The following is a 20,803-nucleotide window of genomic DNA, read 5'->3' as shown; positions in this document are numbered from 1 at the left end:
GTTTCCTTTTGTTCTTGTTTCTAATTCGAAAACACCAAAAATATTTGCTGTTCTTCTTTGGTTTGTAAAGTTCTTTATGAGTTCAATGGTCTTTGGTGGCTGGAGCGTGGTTTTCATTTCATATTATCCAAGCTGCACAAGTGAAAAGGCAATAATGACGATCTACGACAATCTGATTGTGGTGAGAGGCTGGTATGAACTCTATTTGTTTTCATTTTTGTACATATACTCATCCATGTGAGCATGCTTAGTTGATTCATGTGAAGTATATGTTATTTGAGAAAGTCTAGTAGTTTATGATCTCTCATGTTTAGCTCCAATCTATTAATATGAGTAGCATGTCATGGATGTTTGCTTGCATTGTTTTATTCATAAGTAAGTATGGCATTGTGGTATCCTCCTCTGAGTAATTCATTTATATCGACTTGGCACATGCTCACGCATGCATATGACTGAACAAAAAGTCAATTTAGCCTCTATGATTTATATTGCTTCAGAGTTCTTGTATCACTTTTATGCCTCTGTTAATTTATTTTGCCGCAAGCATGATTATGACAGTTACTGCTCTCTTGATTTGTCGCTCCCTAGTCTATTGCTAGCCTTCACTTGTACTGAGCGGGAACGCTGCTCGTGCTTCCAAACACCTGAAAACCAAGTTGTTCCAAAAGTGTCCACTATAAATACCTATGCATGGCATTTCAAACCATTCCAAGTAAATTCTCGTGCGCTACCTTTAAAAACCTTCAAAATGCTTCTCAATTTGTGTTTATGTTTCATAGCTCATGAGGAAGTATGTGGTGTTTAGCTTTCAACCTTGTCATTTACTTTTGACGGACTCTCATATGGACTAGTGGCACATCCGCTTATCCAATAATTTTGCAAAAAGAGCTGGCAATGGGATTCCCAGTCCCGAATTAATTAACTTAAATAGACACTCCTCCATGGTTTGTGATTGTTGGACGGCACCCGAAGGATTCGGTTAGCCATGGCTTGTGTAAGCAAAGGTTGGGGGGAGTGTCATCATCATAATGAAAATAAAATAAAAGGGCACTCCTTCATGGTATGAGATTGTTGGCAGGCACCCGAGGATTCGGTTAGCCATGGTTTGTGTAAGAAAGGTTGGAAGGAGTGCCAAATAAATATGCAATAATTCATGGGAGCCGCTCTTGAAAGTCCGGTTGGCGAGGTAGTTGGTGTACCCATTACCATTCGTTGACAACAACAAACACCTCTCAAAATAATTTTACTCCTGTCTTTATAAAAATGAAAAGCTCTAGCGCATGTTAATCCCTGCTTCCCTCTGCGAAGGGTCAATCTTTTACTTTTATGTTGTGTCTCCATTATTTCTTTGAGCACTATCTTGAGAGCACAACTGTCATTCTTAGTATAATATGCTTGTCTCAAAATATGATTGATTGTGGTATAACTTTGATGCATTTATCTTTTGACAATCACTACTTCTAGTCTTTCTATGAACTCCAGAGGTGCCGGGCATTTATGTTTTGCCAATCAAATACGAGCAAGCGAGATACCACTTTATCATACTCTCTTATGAACATTGCAATCCTGCTTATATACATGATTCATGATGCTTATTATTAATTGTTGGTACCTCTCCATGATTGACATAGCTGTTAGATGATCTTATTTGCATGTTTCTCATTATGAATTGCTTAAGTATTAGCCATAGCATGAGAATATATACATCATATGAGCAAATGTGTTCGTGAAAGTTCTTTTATCGCTCAGTTGTTAACTGAATTGCTTGAGGACAAGCAATAAGCTAAGCTTGGGGGGAGTTGATACGTCCAAAACGTATCTACTTTCCCGAACACTTTTGCTATTGTTTTGCCTCTAATTTGTTTATTTTGGATGCAACTAACACGGACTAACGCTGTTTTCAGTGAACTGTTCTGGTGTCTCGTTTTTGTGCAGAAATCCAACTTTCGGGAAAATCCTCGGAATTTATGCAGAAGGCCCTATTTTCCCAGAATAATGACGGAGCCAGAAGGACAATTAAGGTGGAGGCCCGAGGGCCCCACACCATAGGGCGGCGCGGCCCAGGGGGGGGCCGCGCGGCCCTATGGTGTGGCCCCCTCGGCCGGCCTCCGACGCCCTCCTTCGGACTATTTATCGGCCTCGACCTAAAAACGCACAGGGAGAAGTCGAAGTCGCCAGAAACCCTCCAGAACGCCGCCACAACGCGAAACTCCGTCGCGGGAGCCAGAAGTCTCCGTTCTGGCACTCCGCCGGGACGGGGAATTGGAGGAGATCATCGCCGCCATCACCGCCAACGCCTCTACATCAACCAGCCATGTTTCCCCCATCCATGTGTGAGTAATTCCCCCGCTGTAGGCTGAAGGGGATGGTAGGGATTGGATGAGATTGGTCATGTAATAGCATAAGATTGTTAGGGCATAGTGCCTAGTGTCCGTAGTTGGTACTTTGATGATATTGTTGCAACTTGTTATGCTTAATGCTTGTCACTAGGGCCCGAGTGCCATGATCTCAGATCTGAACATGTTATTGTTTCATCAAGATAATCATTATTTATGGTCTTACCTATAAGTTGTATACACATGTCGCTGTCCGGAACCGATGGCCCCGAAGTGACAGAAATCGGGACAACCGGAGGGAATGGTAGTGATGTGAGGATCACATGTGTTCACGGAGTGTTAATGCTTTGCTCCGGTACTCTATTAAAAGGAGTACCTTAATATCCAGTAGTTTCCCTTGAGGCCCGGCTGCCACCGGCTGGTAGGACAAAAGATGTTGTGCAAGTTTCTCATTGCGAGCACGCACGACTATATATGGAACACATGCCTATTGATTGCTTTGTACTTGGACACCGTTTTATTATTATCTGCAAATGCCCTGTTATGATTGTTACATGAGTTTCTCTCATCCATGCAACGCCCGTTCATCCGTCCCCGTGCGTACAGTATTTTAATCCTGCTGTTTACTAAAATCACTACTGCTGTCTTTGTTACTCTGCTGCTGTTATTTCACTACTGCTACTGCTATAAAACTGTTACTACTGATAAACCCTTGCGAGCAAGTCTGTTTCCAGGTGCAGCTGAATTGACAACTCCGCTGTTAAGGCTTCCAAGTGTTCTTTGTCTCCCCTTGTGTCGAATCAATAAATTGGGTTTTACTTCCCTCGAAGACTGTTGCGATCCCCTATACTTGTGGGTCTTCAGGATGCCCCGGTGGTTCACCCCTGCATATATCAAGAAGACTCAAGCGTCTAAGCTTGGGGATGCCCAAGGCATCCCCTTCTTCATTGACCACATTATCAGGTTCCTCCCCTGAAACTATATTTTTATTCCGTCACATCTTATGTACTTTGCTTGGAGCGTCTGTTTGTTTTTGTTTTTCTTTTGTTTGAATAAAATGGATCCTAGCATTCAATGTGTGGGAGAGAGACACGCTCCGATGTTGCATATGGACAAATATGTCCTTAGGCTTTACTCATAGTATTCATGGCGAAAGTTTCTTCTTCGTTAAATTGTTATATGGTTGGAATTGGAAAATGATATATGTGGTGATTGGTATAATATCTTGAATAATGTGATACTTGGCAATTGTTGTGCTCATATTTAAGCTCTTGCATCATATACTTTGCACCTATTAATGAAGAAATACATAGAGCATGCTAAAATCTGATTTGCATGTTTGGTCTCTTTAAGGTCTAGATAATTTCTAGTATTGAGTTTGAACAACAAGGAAGACGGTGTAGAGTCTTATAATGTTTACAATATGTCTTTTATGTGAGTTTTGCTGCACCGCTTCATCCTTGTGTTTGTTTCAAATAAACCTTGCTAGCCTAAACCTTGTATCGAGAGGGAATACTTCTCATGCATCCAAAATCCTTGAGCCAACCACTATGCCATTTGTGTCCACCATACCTACCTACTACATGGTATTTCTCCGCCAATCCAAAGTAAATTGCTTGAGTGCTACCTTTAAAGTTTCCATTCTTCACCTTTACAATATATAGCTCATGGGACAAATAGCTTAAAAACTATTGTGGTATTGAATATGTACTTATGCACTTTATCTCTTATTAAGTTGCTTGTTGAGCGATAACCATGTTTCTGGGGATGCCATCAACTACTCTTTGTTGAATATCATGTGAGTTGCTATGCATGTTCGTCTTGTCTGAAGTAAGAGTGATTTATCATGATCAAATGGTTTGAGAATGCATATTGTTAGAGAAGAACATTGGGCCGCTAACTAAAGCCATGATCCATGGTGGAAGTTTCAATTTGGACAACAAACCTCAATCTCTTATGAGAATATTATCTGTTGTTGAATGCTTGTGCATTAAAGAGGAGTCCATTATCTGTTGTCTATGTTGTCCCGGTATGGATGTCTAAGTTGAGAATAACCAAAAGCGAGAAATCCAATGCGAGCTTTCTCCTTAGACCTTTGTACAGGCGGCATAGAGGTACCCCTTTGTGACACTTGGTTGAAACATGTGCTATGCTATGATAATCCATGTAAATCGAAGCTAATTAGGACAAGGTGCGGGCACTATTGGTATACTATGCATGAGGCTTGCAACCTGTAGGATATAATTTACATAACTCATATGCTTTATTACTACCGTTGACAAAATTGTTTCTTGTTTTCAAAACTAAAGCTCTAGCACAAATATAGCAATCGATGTTTTCCTCTTTGAAGGACCATTCTTTTACTTTTATGTTGAGTCAGTTCACCTATCTCTCTCCACCTCAAGAAGCAAACACTTGTGTGAACTGTGCATTGATTCCTACATACTTGCATATTGCACTTGTTATATTACTTTACATTGACAATATCCATGAGATATACATGTTACAAGTTGAAAGCAACCGCTGAAACTTCATCTTCCTTTGTGTTGCTTCAATACTTTTACTTTGAATTATTGCTTTATGAGTTAACTCTTATGCAAGACTTATTGATGCTTGTCTTGAAGTACTATTCATGAAAAGTCTTTGCTTTATGATTCAATTGTTTACTCATGTCATTTACCATTGTTTCAAATCGCTGCATTCATTACATGTGCTTACAATAGTATTGATCAAGATTATGTTGGTAGCATTGTCACTAAGAAATTATCTTTGTTATCGTTTACCTACTCGGGACGAGTAGGAACTAAGCTTGGGGATGCTTGATACGTCTCAAACGTATCTATAATTTCTTATGTTCCATGCTACTTTTGTGATGATACTCACATGTTTTATACACATTATATGTCATTATTATGCATTTTCCGGCACTAACCTATTAACGAGATGCCGAAGAGCCAGTTGTTGTTTTCTGCTGTTTTTGGTTTCAGAAATCCTAGTAAGAAAATATTCTCGGAATTGGACGAAATCAAAGCCCAGGGGCCTATTTTTCCACGAAGCTTCCAGAAGACCGAAGAGGAGACGAAGTGGGGCCACGAGGTGGCTAGACACTAGGGCGGCGCGGCCCAGGTCTTGGCCGCGCGGCCCTGGCGTCTGGGCCCCTCGTGACGCCCCTTTACCTGCCCTTCCGCCTACAAATAGCCTTCGTCGCGAAACCCCCAGTACCGAGAGCCACGATACGGAAAACCTTCCAGAGACGCCGCCGCCGCCAATCCCATCTCGGGGGATTCAGGAGATCGCCTCCGGCACCCTGCCGGAGAGGGGATTCATCTCCCGGAGGACTCTACACCGCCATGGTCGCCTCCGGATTGATGAGTGAGTAGTTCACCCCTGGACTATGGGTCCATAGCAGTAGCTAGATGGTTGTCTTCTCCTCATTGTGCTTCATTGTCGGGTCTTGTGAGCTGCCTAACATGATCAAGATCGTCTATCTGTAATGCTATATGTTGTGTTTGTTGGGATCCGATGGATAGAGAATACTATGTTATGTTGATTATCAATCTATTACCTATGTGTTGTTTATGATCTTGCATGCTCTTCGTTATTAGTAGAGGCTCTGGCCAAGTTTTTACTCTTAACTCCAAGAGGGAGTATTTATGCTCGATAGTGGGTTCATGCCTCCATTAAATCTGGGACAGTGACAGAAAGTTCTAAGGTTGTGGATGTGCTGTTGCCACTAGGGATAAAATATTGATGCTATGTCCGAGGATGTAGTTATTGATTACATTACGCACCATACTTAATGCAATTGTCTGTTGTTTGCAACTTAATACTGGAAGGGGTTCGGATGATAACCTGAAAGTGGACTTTTTAGGCATAGATGCATGCTGGATAGCGGTCTATGTACTTTGTCGTAATGCCCAATTGAATCTCACAATACTCATCATGTCATGTATGTGCATTGTCATGCCCTCTCTATTTGTCAATTGCCCAACTGTAATTTGTTCACCCAACATGCTATTTATCTTATGGGAGAGACACCTCTAGTGAACTGTGGACCCCGGTCCATTCTTTTAATCGAATACAATCTACTGCAATACTTGTTTTACTGTTCTCTGCAAACAATCATCATCCACACTATACATCTAATCCTTTGTTACAGCAAGCCGGTGAGATTGACAACCTCACTGTTTCGTTGGGGCAAAGTACTTTGGTTGTATTGTGCAGGTTCCACGTTGGCGCCGGAATCCCTGGTGTTGCGCCGCACTACATCTCGCCGCCATCAACCTTCAACGTGCTTCTTGGCTCCTACTGGTTCGATAAACCTTGGTTTCTTACTGAGGGAAAACTTGCTGCTGTACGCATCACACCTTCCTCTTGGGGTTCCCAACAGACGTGTGTATGCATGCTATCACACGGCTATTCGAATAGGTTTACACTCTGCAGAGGTTGCACACTTGTGCCACAACATTTGATTACATCCGTCGGGGATAACCCCGAATCATCGTAACTCAGTACGTGGATCATCAACCTTAACCTTTCACTTATATATCCTAGTATAGGCACCTCTCCCCATGAGCTTGGCCTCCCAGTGAAGACAAACCGTCAGCCTGGGAACTGCACAGGGCTTGGCCGTACAATTCACCTCAATTCACATCATTTCTCAACAACGGAGGCAGCCTCGGCATAACCCCTATGATGCTTGTTCAGAGGGAACCCATACTAAGACACACAAACTTCCAGTTAAGCCCTACCCATAATCAGGTATTGTGGGGGTACATGTAAATTGGAAAGGTATTGCATCCAAACCACTATCAGTTTTAATCAAAAATCACCATCTTCTCTTAGTCATAAACACCTTTCAAAATTCATTCAAAAACAACTTCACTTCACCAAGTTCCCATCTAGAGTAGTCAAATTTTATTTGTTAGAAATAGCACTAATCATGAGGGGTGCTAACTTAGCTTTGCTGTTCTAGGCTAAGTCTGGTACTTTTGTACTATTCTAAACCTAAGTGAAACATGAATCAAAAAGTAACTTTGATAAATAAATTTCAATAAACTTGTAAAGGAAAAACTTGGGATAGGACCATGAAGCATAAAATAAAAGAGGTGATGCATTGCTCTTTGAAGATCCTTGCCTTTGCAAGTGTATTAGCTTGCCTTGGTTGTTGTACTGATCAAATTGGTCTTCTTCTCCTTGGAAGTAGGCATCCTCCTCCTCTTGATACTCCTCCGGACTAGCGTCTAAAATATGAATACGAAGTACAATCACCACACCAATCTTATATACTATACTAAGCACACATAGGTCACCCAACTAAACTATCATCACACACTACTAACAAGTTGGTGGATTTGCTTTCTTATTAAAGAGAAATAATTGCCTCTCATACTAATTAAGGTGCTTCTTTTCCTTCTTTAGAGAAATAAATTCCTCTCATTATCTTATTAAGATTTAATTTCTTTCATGAATAATATATGACCTAGGTTGACCAAAGTCAACCTCTTCATACTTATCATTTAAGAAAATGATTTAAATGAGGTGAAGCACCTCATACACTTTAATCCTAACATGGTGATGATTTAATATCATCAAACAAATCATATGAGAACTAAATGACCAGAGTCTCTATCTCATATTGGAATGTTTGTGACAAGATTTAAGTGAGAGAAAAACTCCCATAAGATTTATAAATAGTTTTGGACAATATCTTTGACTAAAATTAGCCAAATAGTCCTCTAATTAAACTAGGCCATGATCATCCAAAGTAGGCATGGCATATTTTTGCAGAAACAATTATTGCAAGTGAAATGTGATTTATGAGAGGTGGAATCACCTCAAAATTCAAAATGGTTGATTTTTAACAAATGTTTGAAGTCACAAAAGTCTCTGCTTTGTTTATTTTGCTACTTTAATTCTACAACACATCTAGGGTTCAAACCAGTTGCATTGTGTAGATAAAACCTTAAGCTTTCCAACCATACCAATTTCATAAATTTTGGCCCAGTAGATTTGGAAATATTTGATTTCTAGTAAAGCACCAGTAAGCAAAATAAATGAAAAGATCAAATACATATTTGAATTTCAAACGCGGGCGGGAAAGAGATTGGGCCAGCGAGAGAAGAAAAATAATGGGCCAGCCCAACTACGCGCAGATGCGCCGTGGGCTGTCTGACAGTGCGGGCCCCAGCTGTCAGCCTGTTTTAAAACCCGAAACGGTAAGGAGCGAGGATGGCCGTAGGATTAAAAGAGAATCGGGCGGCCGTCAGTCGTCCTCGTCCTCGAGCAGGAGCAGCGAGGAGCTAACCCTACCGGCGGCGAGGGGGTGGCGATGGGCGGCTTACCGACGTCCAGCGAGGTCGGCGAGGCGGGAAAACGGCGTTGTCGACGACGACGAGTCGAAGGAGGGTCGGGAGAGGTGCTGAGAGGGTCGGAGTCGTCGCCTCCGTTGGGCTGCTGTCGCGGCGGACTCCGGTGAAATTCCGGCGAGAGGGCGTGTAATTGGAGAGGGGAAGAGGTCGAGGAGGTTCAGGAGGGAGAGGAGAACTCGTTGGTGTGCAGAAATCGTCCAGGGAGCGCCGGCTTTTATAGGGGCGAGGCAAGGCCGAGGCGGAGCGGGCAGGTCATCGATGACGACGGTGATATAGTGGGTTCTGGTCACTGGCGATGATGCAGCGGAGTTGGCGACGTCGAGGCGGTCACGACGAGCGTCAGCGCGCTGAAAACGGAGCACGGGAGCATGCTGGCGACATCATGTACTGGCAGTACGGTGGCGGACGATCGGCGACGATGTCGTCGTCTACAGGGCGAGCGCCGTCCAATGGCGATGTCTGGGAGGGTGCTGAGGTCATGGCGATCCTGGGGGAGAGAGGAGAGGGCCGGGAGTGGTCAGCGTTGACGGGAACGGAGGGCGTCCTGGCGCGTCCAGGGCCATGCCGGTGCGCGCTCTGGCGTGGTGATCACGTCGGGGCACGTCACATTCTGGGCACTGTCGGCTTTTTCTTGGCCAGGGACCTTGTCCGGCGTGTGTAGGGTGATGATGTCGACCTTATTGACAAGGTCAAAGAGAGAAAAGAGGACAAGGGGGCAGGTTGGCATGGTGGTGATCATGGTGGCCGGCATGGGCTTGTTCTGGATCCTTTGTGCAAGTTTCTTGGTCTCTGAGGGCATGGCTTAGTAGAGTGGGGTGAGGCAAGGTGGTTTGACAAGGTGCACAGGGTTGGTGATGGCTAGAGGTGGCAAAACTAAATTAAGTCCAAAATGTATGTGACACATGAAGGTACTTTGCATAGTGGTGTGTGAGGTTGATCATGGCAAGGATGTGTGAGGTCATGGTGGGGGTTTAGAGGTACCAAGCAATATAGATGAGCTCAAGCTAGAAAAAGGGGAGGAGGTACAAGGTGGTTGGAATAGTGGTGGTACCCTAATTTTACTCTATGTAACAAAAATGTCACAAGCAATGGTCTCACTTGGGTTTGAATTTTGACCAACTTGCTGCATGGATGGGTTCTAAATAAGGTTTGGCATCAAATGGTGGCATTGGTTTGGGTTTTGGAAAAGATTTGTGAAGAATCTAAATTTGGAGGGAAACTAGGATTTGTTTCAAAGTGGCAATTTGGCTTGACTATTGTGAGCAATGGTCAACTCTCTGGTCAAAGTGGTCAACATCAAAAGTGTTCACCTTGATGAGGTCTTGGATGAGGTGCAAAGAGTTGGCAGGGTTTGGTTTGAAAATTTCCTAATAAAAGGGCTCAAAGTGGGTAAGATGTTAAAATTGTCACATGTGACCATTATCACATGTAACTTGGTTTTTGATTTTTCTTTGATTTGATTTTGGTTTCTTTGATGCAAAAGGGATTCTTTTTAGTTTAAAAGGGTTTCCCAACCATTGGCACAATTTTATATGGCCTAGGTTAAAGATTTTCAAAAATGGCCATAGGCCATATGTGAGGGTTTTGCAATTTCCCTATTCTTTTTCCTTATTTAAATTTTGCTTCAAAGAGTCATGGTTTTGGGTTCAAAAGAGGTTGGTTGGGTTTACTCATGGTTTCCAACCATTTGGGTGAGGTAAATAGGGCATAGGCCAATTATTGGGGAATTTGCCATTAGCCCACATATGCCTCACAATTTGTTTTATTTTCTTTTTAAAATTTCCACTTTGGTTTTGAGAAGTGTAGGGTTAGGGTTTAGAAAACATTTCAAAATACTTCACACAAGCATATTAGCCAATTTCACAACAATTGTGTAGGAGCTCTATGCACCTAACTCAATTGAGTTAAAGTTTTTGTTGGCTCCAGTTTTTGGAAAAAGGAAATTCATTTTCTTTCTTATTTGAAAATTTGGGGTGTTACACTCCTCCAGATACGCATATGCATCCATACGGGAGGGTGGGTGAGGAACAAAATCGACAAGACCAGTTGCGATCTGTTTACCTCGATCCATCGCGTTGCTTGCTGTTGATGAAGTCGACGATCTTGAACGTGCCATCAAGATCAGATCCTTGACGCCTCTAATTCCCACAGACGGCGCCAATTGACAAGGGATTAACTTGTCAATGAATACGGGTTGTAGACTAGGGTTTAGTTAGAAGTAGAGGGCAAGTAGATCTTGAAGGTTTCAGCCGAAAAGTGCTCGACGATATGAAAACTAGGGTTCGTGAGACAATGAATCGATACTTTATTTGTCCCTCGACTCCCCCTTATATAGGAGGTGGAGCCGAGGGATTCTTGATGTACAAGTTACAGAGTCCGGGAAGGTTTCCAACTCCTCCCATAATATTTACAAGTGTTCTCTCCTAATACAACTCTAGCTTTCCTTAATACTAGTTTGGGCTTCCGAATCTTCATATTCATCGAGTTGTAGGCCTTCAGTAAACCCCGGGTACCATCTTCGGCAGGCCCATTGGGGATGCCTATGTCAACCCCCACCTTCTATATCTAGTGTTCTTGATGATGAAAATGAAAATCAAGAAGAATTAATTGTGCTTAAGGAACTTTACAATGTTAGATGCACCCTTCATGGTGAATCTCTTGTCAAGTTTGATTTCTTGATGGACTCCCTCAAAGAAAAGATGAGTCCATTGAGGAATTAGAATATCAATTGAATGAAAAAGAACGGAGATTCAATCTCCTAAGACAAGAGCTAAAAACCGAAAGGTGCATATCTCAAGGCCTTAAGCAACAAATTGAAACTTATGAACTTGATAAATTTAAGGACCTAGAAACTATTGATAGGGCTCAATCATTGACTCAAGAGCTCGATGCCTCAAAGAAGGAGCTTGAAGTTGCTCATGCTTCTCTCACTAGGGATCTTGACCACCTTGAAAGAGCTAAAAAGCTTGATAAGGATGAGCTCAAGAAACTTGGAGAGAACCATGACCTACTCCAAGAAACCTACAAAAAGGCTCTTGGATCAATGAAGGATCCCATTGTTGTTGAAAATCTTGCTACTTCCTCCACTTCTTTTACTAGTGAGCATGCTAAGCTTGTTGAGGAACATGTTCGTTTACAAGAGGAACTCTCCTTGCATGTTGAGACCAATGCATATCGTGAATCCTTGGTGACTAAATATGGTCTCGACTATCATCCTAATGAATCTTCTTGTGAGCAAGCATCTATTCTTGAGGAAAATGTTAGGTTAACAAAGGAACTTGCAAAGTTCACCACCGCCAAGAACAAGATGGGATTGGATGACCTCTTGAGTAAGCAAAGGTCAAACAATCAAAAGTTTGGACTTGGATATACTCTCAAGTCCTACAAGAAGGAGAAGCCCGCTCAAGATAAGAACAAGAAGGTCACTAATGATGGCAAAGCCACTAGTGGTGACCGCACGGGGCCAAACAATCACTATGCTTTATTTGCTGATTATTATGGTGATGTTTATGCTAACTATGTTGGTCCTCGTAATGGCTATGCTTATAGAGAGTACTCAATTTGGGTACCAAAAGATATTGTTGCCATTGCAAAGGAACCCATTAATCGATGGGTTCCTAAATCCTCTACTTGATTTTGTAGGGGTATTCCTCCGGTGGTCCCAAATGGGTGTTTGATAGTGGATGCACCAATCATATGACCGGAGGAAGAGGTGTGCTTGATCAATTCATTGAAGATATCAACAAGAAGTCAAGCATCACCTTTGGTGACAACTCAAAGGGAAAGGTACTTGGGTATGGCAAGGTGGAAATCTCTAAGGACTTGTGCCTTGAGACAGTCATGCTTGTTGAATCCCTTGGCTATAACTTACTTTCTATATATCATCTTGCCGATGCCGGTTACAATTCATACTTTACTAATTATTGTGTGAAAGTCTTTAGGAGTGACAATCTCAAATTGGTCCTTGTTGGATATGTGGAGAACAACCTTTACGTGGTTGACCTCTCGAAAGAGAGCTCCTCTCCCTCCACATGTCTAATGGCGGCCAAGCATGACGAAGGTTGGTTGTGGCATCGCCGCCTTGGTCATGTCAACATGAGAAATCTTAAACAACTCCTAAAGGGTGAGCACATTGTGGGACTAACCGGCATTTCTTTTGAGAAAGATCGTGTTTGCAGTGCATGTGTAGCCGAAAAGCAACTCAAGAAGAAACATCCTATCAAGAGTATCGTCACCACATCTAGGCCCTTGGAGCTCCTTCATTTGGATCTCTTTGGGCCATCACATTATGATACTCTTGGTGGGAGCAAGTATGGACTTGTCATTGTTGATGATTACTCAAGATACTCTTGGGTATTTCTCCTTAAGTCTAAGGATGAGACACATAGAGAGTTCATCACCTTCGCCAAGAAAGCTCAACGTATGTATGAATCCGAGATCAAGGCGATTAGGACCGACAATGGCACCGAGTTCAAGAACTACACCATGTAAGAGTTTGTTGATGATGAGGGCATCAAGCATGAGTTTTCGGCGCCATACACCCCTCAACAAAATGGTGTTATTGAAAGGAAGAACCGGACTATCATTGAGTTGGCAAGAACCATGTTGAGTGAGTTCAACTCACCCCACAACTTTTGGGGAGAAGCCATCTCTACGGCTGTCCACTACTCCAACCGGCTCTTCCTCCGGCCCCTCCATAACAAAACTCCATACGAGCTTCTCACAGGTAACAAGCCTAATGTCATGTACATTCGTGTCTTTGGATGCAAATGTCTTGTTAAGAACAACAAAGGAAAGCTTGGTAAATTTGAAACTAGAACCATAGAGGGTATATTTGTTGGATATGCGGAGAACTCTCACGCCTATAGATACTACAACCGGTCCACTGGGACTATTGAAGTATCTTGTGACGTGGTGTTCTTGGAGGATAATGGCTCCCAAGTGGAGCAAGTTGTTCCATGTGTTGCAGGTAATAATGATGATCCATCTAGTGCCATCAAGCATATGGGCATTGGACACATCCGGCCCATGGAAGTTCATAGTGATGATCAAGATGATGGAGTAGAAGTATCAAGCACGGCTCAAGTGGAGCCTAGCTCAACTCAAGCCGAACCATCAAGTGCAACCCAAGAACCATCCTCCACTCAAGATGAGTCACATTCCGAAGAACAAGAAGGAAGCCCTCATTCCACTGAGCAAGACCATGATGATGATCAAGAGACATCCTCAACTCATGATCAAGCTCAAGTGATCCCTCATGATCAAGTACTAGCAAGAGATGAATTCATTGATCATGAAGGAACCATTCGGAAGATCAAGGCCGCTACAAGGGCAAGTGACATGAAAGTAGATCAAGTCCTTGGTAGCATCTCAAGAGGAGTGGTAACTCATAGACATCATGCATTACTTATCACTTATTGTCGACACCATGCTTTTGTGTCTAGTTTTGAACCACTCAAGGTACATGAAGCCTTGGTTGATCCGGATTGGGTAATTGCCATGCAAGAAGAATTGGAGTGTTTCACTCGTAATGAAGTATGGTCTCTAGTTGAGAGACCCAAGGATCATCGCATCAATGTTATTGGGACCAAATGGATATTTAAGAACAAGCAAGATGAGAATGGCATTGTCATACGAAACAAAGCAAGGTTAGTGGCGCAAGGGTTTGCCCAAATAGAAGGTATGGATTTTGAGGATACCTTTGCGCCGGTAGCCCGTCTTGAAGCTATTCGTCTTTTGCTTGCATTTGCATCCTTCCACAATTTCAAACTATTTCAAATGGATGTGAAAAGTGCATTTTTGAATGGTCCCCTAAAAGAAACCGCATATGTGGCTCAACCCCCGGGTTTCGAAGACCCATGCCGACCCAACCACGTGTACTTACTCCATAAGGCACTCTACGGTCTCAAGCAAGCTCCACGTGCTTTGTATGAGTTCCTTAGGGATTTCTTACTACATGATGGGTTTGGCATGGGTACGGTCGATTCCACCCTTTTCACCAAGCGGGTTAAAGGGGGTGGCTTATTTATATGTCAAATATATGTTGATGCCATTATCTTTGGTGGAACTAACCCCAATCATAACAAAGCTTTTGAGCTATTGATGACTAGGAAATTTGAGATGTCCATGATGGGAGAGTTGAAGTTCTTCCTAGGCTTCCAAGTGAGGCAACTTGCAAAAGGCACCTTCATCTCTCAAGAAAAGTATGTGAAGGACATGCTCAAGAAATTCAACATGACCAATGCAAGCCCAATGAAGACACCCATGCCCGTAAAGGAGCAACTTGGCTCATGTGACGGTGAGAAGGATGTGGACATAAAGGTATACCGCTCCATGATAGGATCCTTGCTCTACCTTTGTGCCTCTAGGCCGGATATCATGCTAAGTGTAGGGATGTGTGCTCGTTTTCAATCCACTCCTAAGGAGAGCCATTTAATGGCGGTCAAACGGATTCTAAGATACCTTGTTCTCACTCCTACTCTCGGGCTATGGTATCCAAAGGGGTCAACCTTTGAACTCATTGGCTATTCGGATTCTGATTGGGCCGGTGATAAGGTTGACCGGAAGTCTACCTCCGGGGCTTGCCAATTTATTGGCCGGTCATTGGTGAGTTGGTCATCCAAGAAACAAAAATCCACCGCTTTATCCACCGCCGAAGCCGAATACATATCCGCGGCATCTTGTTGCACTCAATTGTTATGGATGAAGCAAACCTTGAAAGACTATGGTGTGTCTCTTGGTACGGTGCCTCTTCTTTGTGACAATGAAAGTGCAATTAAGATCGCCAATAACCCGGTTCAACATTGTCGCACCAAACATATTGACATTCGCCATCACTTCCTACGTGACCATGTTGCCAATAAGGATATTGATCTCACTCATGTGGGGACAACCTACCAATTGGCGGATATTTTCACTAAGCCTTTGGATGAAGCCCGGTTTGTTAACTTGAGAGGAGAACTTGGTATTCTTGATCCTAAACACTTAGATTGAATAACTTCTTGCACTATATTCTTGCATTTATCTTCCTATCTAGCTTAGAGGCATAGCACATATGGGGATAGTCATCTTACCATGTCTTGGTATGATGCATACCTATGTGTGCAACATAAATAGACCCAATGTCATTATATGGACCCAAGCATGTCTCTTCGAGGTCTCATGACATTTGCGCTTTCACATAGGGGGAGTAATCCCCCGCCCCTCATTGAGCCTCAATTACAACTTGATTTGACTATATAAGGCTAAATGATCTTATTGCAAAAATCACTTCAAAAATGACTTATGATTCTTGATATATATTTCGAAACATGCCCATTGTTGCTATTTACATCTTGTTTGGATCTTCACTCCAATGGGTATGCCTAGAGAACTTTGTGTTTCCAACCCCATGTCTATGCTCATCTCATCATCATCTATCTATCTATATGTACATGTCATCATCTGAGCATTCATACACATTTACACAAAGAATAGGGGCAAAACGAGGCAAAACAAGACAAAACTGGGCAGAATGACCCTGGCCGGTCTCTGGCCCGGTTGGACCGGCCTCTGCACCGGGCCAGCCGGCGCCAGGCCCGGTCGACCGGGCGGCAAACCGGCCGTGCGGCTGGTTATGTTTGGAGGAAGTTACCCCTTGGGGGTCTTCTTCCTCACTTCCCCCCTCCACCCTCTCCACCATTGCCGCCGCCTCCACCATCCCCACCTCTTCCTAGGGCCTTCCCACCACTAAAAACCTCCCAAACTTCACCAACTCATAGATCGGGCCCTCACAATTCGACAGACCCGGTCATTGGCCCGGTCAACCGGCCTCTCAACCGGCCGGTCCGGCATGCCGCCCGGTCAACCGGATTGGCAACCGGCTAGTCCGGTCTGCCGTCCGGTTGGGCCGGCCTGTGCGCCGGATCGCCCAGTTCTTCGCATAATCTCATCGAAACACTTGAATATATGCTATGCTTTTTGGCTTCCCTACTTACTGATGACATGTACACTTATCCCACTGCTATCCTCGCTCTATTTTGATCATTCACAAGAAGTTGGAGTGGTGAAGAACGTGGTACTCTTTCCAAGAGAGGAAGGCCTACGGTGCCTCCATCCCGCCGTTCTAGCGGCCGCATGCCCTCTAAAGCACCTCAGACTACTGACACTGGCAGCTCAGTTGGGGGAAGAACCAAGACAGTTGGCTCTAAGAGGAAAGACAAGGACGCAGCCCAAGAGGATGATGAAATAGTGCCAAACTTGTTGGGCCAGCCCAATTGCTTTTGTGGTGGACCCCACTTACTAACTGGGCCGGCCCGTCAGCAGGAAATTGGGCCCCACATGTTTAATGGGCCGGCCCGCCAACCTGTTGGGCCAGCCCACTTGCTCTAATGTGGACCCCACTTACTAACTGGGCCGGCCCGGTTACATGAAAGTGGGCCCCACCTGCTTATTGGGCTGGCCCACTATCTTGTTGGCCAGCCCACTTGCTATATTGTGGACCTCACATACTAACTGGGCCGGCCCTTTAACAGGAAAGTGGGACCCACCTGTGCTTTTTGGGCCGACCCACTAGCTTGGTGGGCCAGCCCACCTGATCTATGGTGGACCCCACTTACTAAATGGGTCGGCCCGATAGCAGGAAAGTGGGTCCCACATGCTAATTGGGCCGGCCCACTAACTTCTTGGGCTGGCCCACTTGCTTTATGGTGGACCCCATTTGTTAAATGGCCGGCCCGATAACAGGAAAGTGGGCCCGCTTGTCTAGTGGGCCGGTCCTTTTGCCTGTTTACCGGTCAAACGAGTGCATTCGGCCCGGCCCACATGATTAGTGGGTCGGCCCATTTAAATTTTGACCAGTCAACCTTACAGGTTAGGCCCGACCCACATAACTAATGGACCAGCCCAGCTATATAGTTGACCGGTCAAACTAAGTCAGCTGGCCCGGCCCGCAAACTAAATGGACCGGCCCGCTTAAGGCGTGGCAGGCCTCGTATGGGCCTACCATCTACCACGGGGTTTCTGCCGGTTAACGCCGTTAACTGCCAGTTAACGGCGTCTGCCACGTGTCAGTTTGCATGACATCAGCAGTCAACGGGCTCCCGAAAACACATCTGCAACGGTCCGATTTTCCGTGGCGGAATGGCGCCCGAACGCGACGGACCGACAAAAATGTGGTAGGACTTTGCCTGACGCAGTTTGGACCATAGAACCCATATCGTTGGGTTAGGCCCATAGGCGACGAAAAATGACCCTTAGTGGACGATTTTGGGACGTTGTCTATTTGAACTTTTCTTGTAGCGAGGACATTGTGAGAAAGGTAACACTAACATTATATGGCTGGTCGGCACTACGTTTCTATGAAATACAATGCAGCAACTAGCACAAGGGATGGAACGAACAAAGGAAGCAGGTGGAAGGTTGCGCACTAAGGCCAAAGCCACACTCTAAGACTCTGCGCACAACCGCGTCACCTACTCGACCAGCTGCTTCACCTAGATTATGGGATGTCGGGGCCAAAGTCGTTGAAAAACAGCGGGTAGTAGCTCCGGCGAAAGAGGGTGTCATCGAAGATCTTCACCGATAAGCAGCCTTGTCCACGATATAGGAGCTTCACGACATGGTCGATGAAACACTCGTAATGAGTTGCGAAGTCCCGCCATCCGCCACGCCGGAACATGTGCTCAGCGTCGTTTTTCCACGTCTCCAGTCCCAGTTGGGCTGCTCACCACTCACCTCATGCATCCCCTATATCTAGCTTGGCCCTTCCGCACCGAGAATTCACTAGCCTTATTCCAAGTTTTAAAATAATAAAAAATAGGGAGACAGATTCTATAAGGATATACCTTTTAGAAATAGCCGATTCCAAGCCTAGGGTAAAGAAGGAGAGTTAGAGATAAACTTGATGAGCCAAAGTAAAAACCAGTCATTCCTATTAATATGAAACCCAATAGAAATTCGCCGGGGTGTAACGCTCTCAGTGACGCGCCATATCGGAACCCGGGTGTGGTGTTAAATGAGCAAGGGTTGGGCCGCCACTGTCTTAGTGGCGCGCCATATCGGAACCTGGATGTGGTGTTAAATGAGCAAGAGCCGACACCGCATCCAGCCCCATCCGCATAGTAATTGCTATTTTGCGGTTTTGGAGAGGAAAAGGGGTCGGTCCAGACACCGCATAGAAGCCCCATCCGGAATTTTTTTTCCACTCTATCTAGTTTCGTGTCGCGGAAACCCCAACCACCCAGTTTTGTGAGGCCTTCCGAGAGCGAACCCCATCCCGACTCCCACGTTGGCGCAAAAGAAATTTCAGCCCAGCGGTCACCGTACGGGCGCCGGAGTCGACCAAAATTCGCCGGAGTCACCGGAATCGGGCCAAAATTCGTCGGAATCGGTCCAAAATTCACCGGAATCCGGAGCGGGCGGCCGTGGGGTGCGGGCAGCACGATTGCTAGGAACGGGCGACTAGCCGTGGGCGGCGCGCGGGGGCGAGCGGTGAGGGTGCGCGCTCGGCTGCTAGGGGCGTGCGGCAGGTGGTGGCCGACGGGGGCGGGCGGCCGTTATCGAGTGACCGGTGAGGGTGGGCGACCGATGGGGCGGCCGGCCGGCAGCCAGCGGGAGGTTTATGAAGAAAGAAGAAAAAATAAAAAAAAAGTCTAAATGTGGGGTCATGACAGGTATATGCTGCTTTAGGGAGTCCTTTTGCGGTCTGGGTTGCGTCCCGTTCTTTCAGCCCGCAAAACGCGTTTGCGATGCCCTCCATCAATATATTTTAGGTTTGCGGTGTCTGCTGGAGTTGCTCTTCGTGGCGCGCTAGACTTTCACCCGGATGTAATGTTAAAGAGCTTGATTGGTTGCTCGCATTGGTGTTTCGCGTTTTGTTTTGTCGCATGCAGGGGGCGTTTTGTTTTGTCGCATGCAGTTTAACCTAGTAGCTACCGTATGAGTGATATTTGGAAGCTAACAATTTCACTTAGGTTCGTTGGAGAAAACTAACAATTCCACTTAGATAGATCCGGAGCCACTCCACCGGAATAGCCGGTCGGAGGCAGTGAAGGTGACGCGCCGGAGTAGTCTAGGTTAGTCTAGGTCTTCTCTTTCTCTAGTTTTGCTGTTTACCCTTGTGGATATTGGCGTGATGCCTGTGTTGAGGTGGTGGTGGTGGTGGAGTCGGGGCTTCTCCCTGCTGCTGGCGGCGGTGCTGCAGCTGCTCGTGGTGCGCCGGTGGTCGGCGACAGAGGCGAGCGGCGGCAGGACGGCGTCATGCTCTCCAATAAAAGCCTTCCTCGAGTCACCAGATCTGGGCGAGCTCGTCTTCGATCCCTCTCTCTCTGGCCACTGCGGCGGTGGGGATTGGGATGGGATCTCCGACGACCCTGCTTTTGGCAGATCTGCTGTCTCCTTCTCTGGAGCTGATCTTCGGCGAGCGGAACACGCGGTGACCAAGCTTGTCACTGTGATCTTTGGCCAATATGGTGGCCTGATTTCTTCAACCTCCATGGCGGAGGCCCTCTCGGTCGGCTGCTGGAGCTCGACGCCACGAGGGAGACAAGTGGTTCGTCCCCGTCTCTCTGGTGGTCGCCAGGGGCTTGACCTTGGCGTCGGCAATGAGCGTTCGAGCATCATGCGCTCGGAACTCGGCGGAGATGCCTGGAGTTCGCCGGCGGCGCGTGGCGGAGACTACCTTGGACCCGATTGCTTTTTCTCTGTTTTGGTCAGGGTGGTTTTTGTAAAGTGGAAGGCCCTTTCTTCAAAGTTTAGGTTTCTCTGTGCAAGAGATGTAAAAGGACCTTTCTGTAAAATGTACCTGCCACTTGGTTTAATATAAGAGCTCCACCGGGGTCTTCTGACCCCTCTTTTGTTCAAAAAAAAATTTCCACTTAGATTCGGTGGGAGAAAAGAGATACAGTATGATTGGTAGGTTGCACGGTTGAGAAGGGTTAACTAACAAAAAAACATTATTTTGGGGCATTCGTCTAGGACGCATTTTTTTATTCCAGCGCCTCAAATGGCATGAAGCTACCGGCTCGGGATGGTCTAAATACAGCATCTCAGTCTGAGATCAATGTGGCACTACTGCAAAATAGCATGTCTTATGTTACTGTGCAGTTTTTTTTCCAG

This window comes from Lolium perenne, chromosome 5 (assembly GCF_019359855.2).
Source record: "Lolium perenne isolate Kyuss_39 chromosome 5, Kyuss_2.0, whole genome shotgun sequence".
Lineage (NCBI taxonomy): Eukaryota > Viridiplantae > Streptophyta > Magnoliopsida > Poales > Poaceae > Lolium > Lolium perenne.
Note: the sequence above shows the minus strand (reverse complement) of the source record.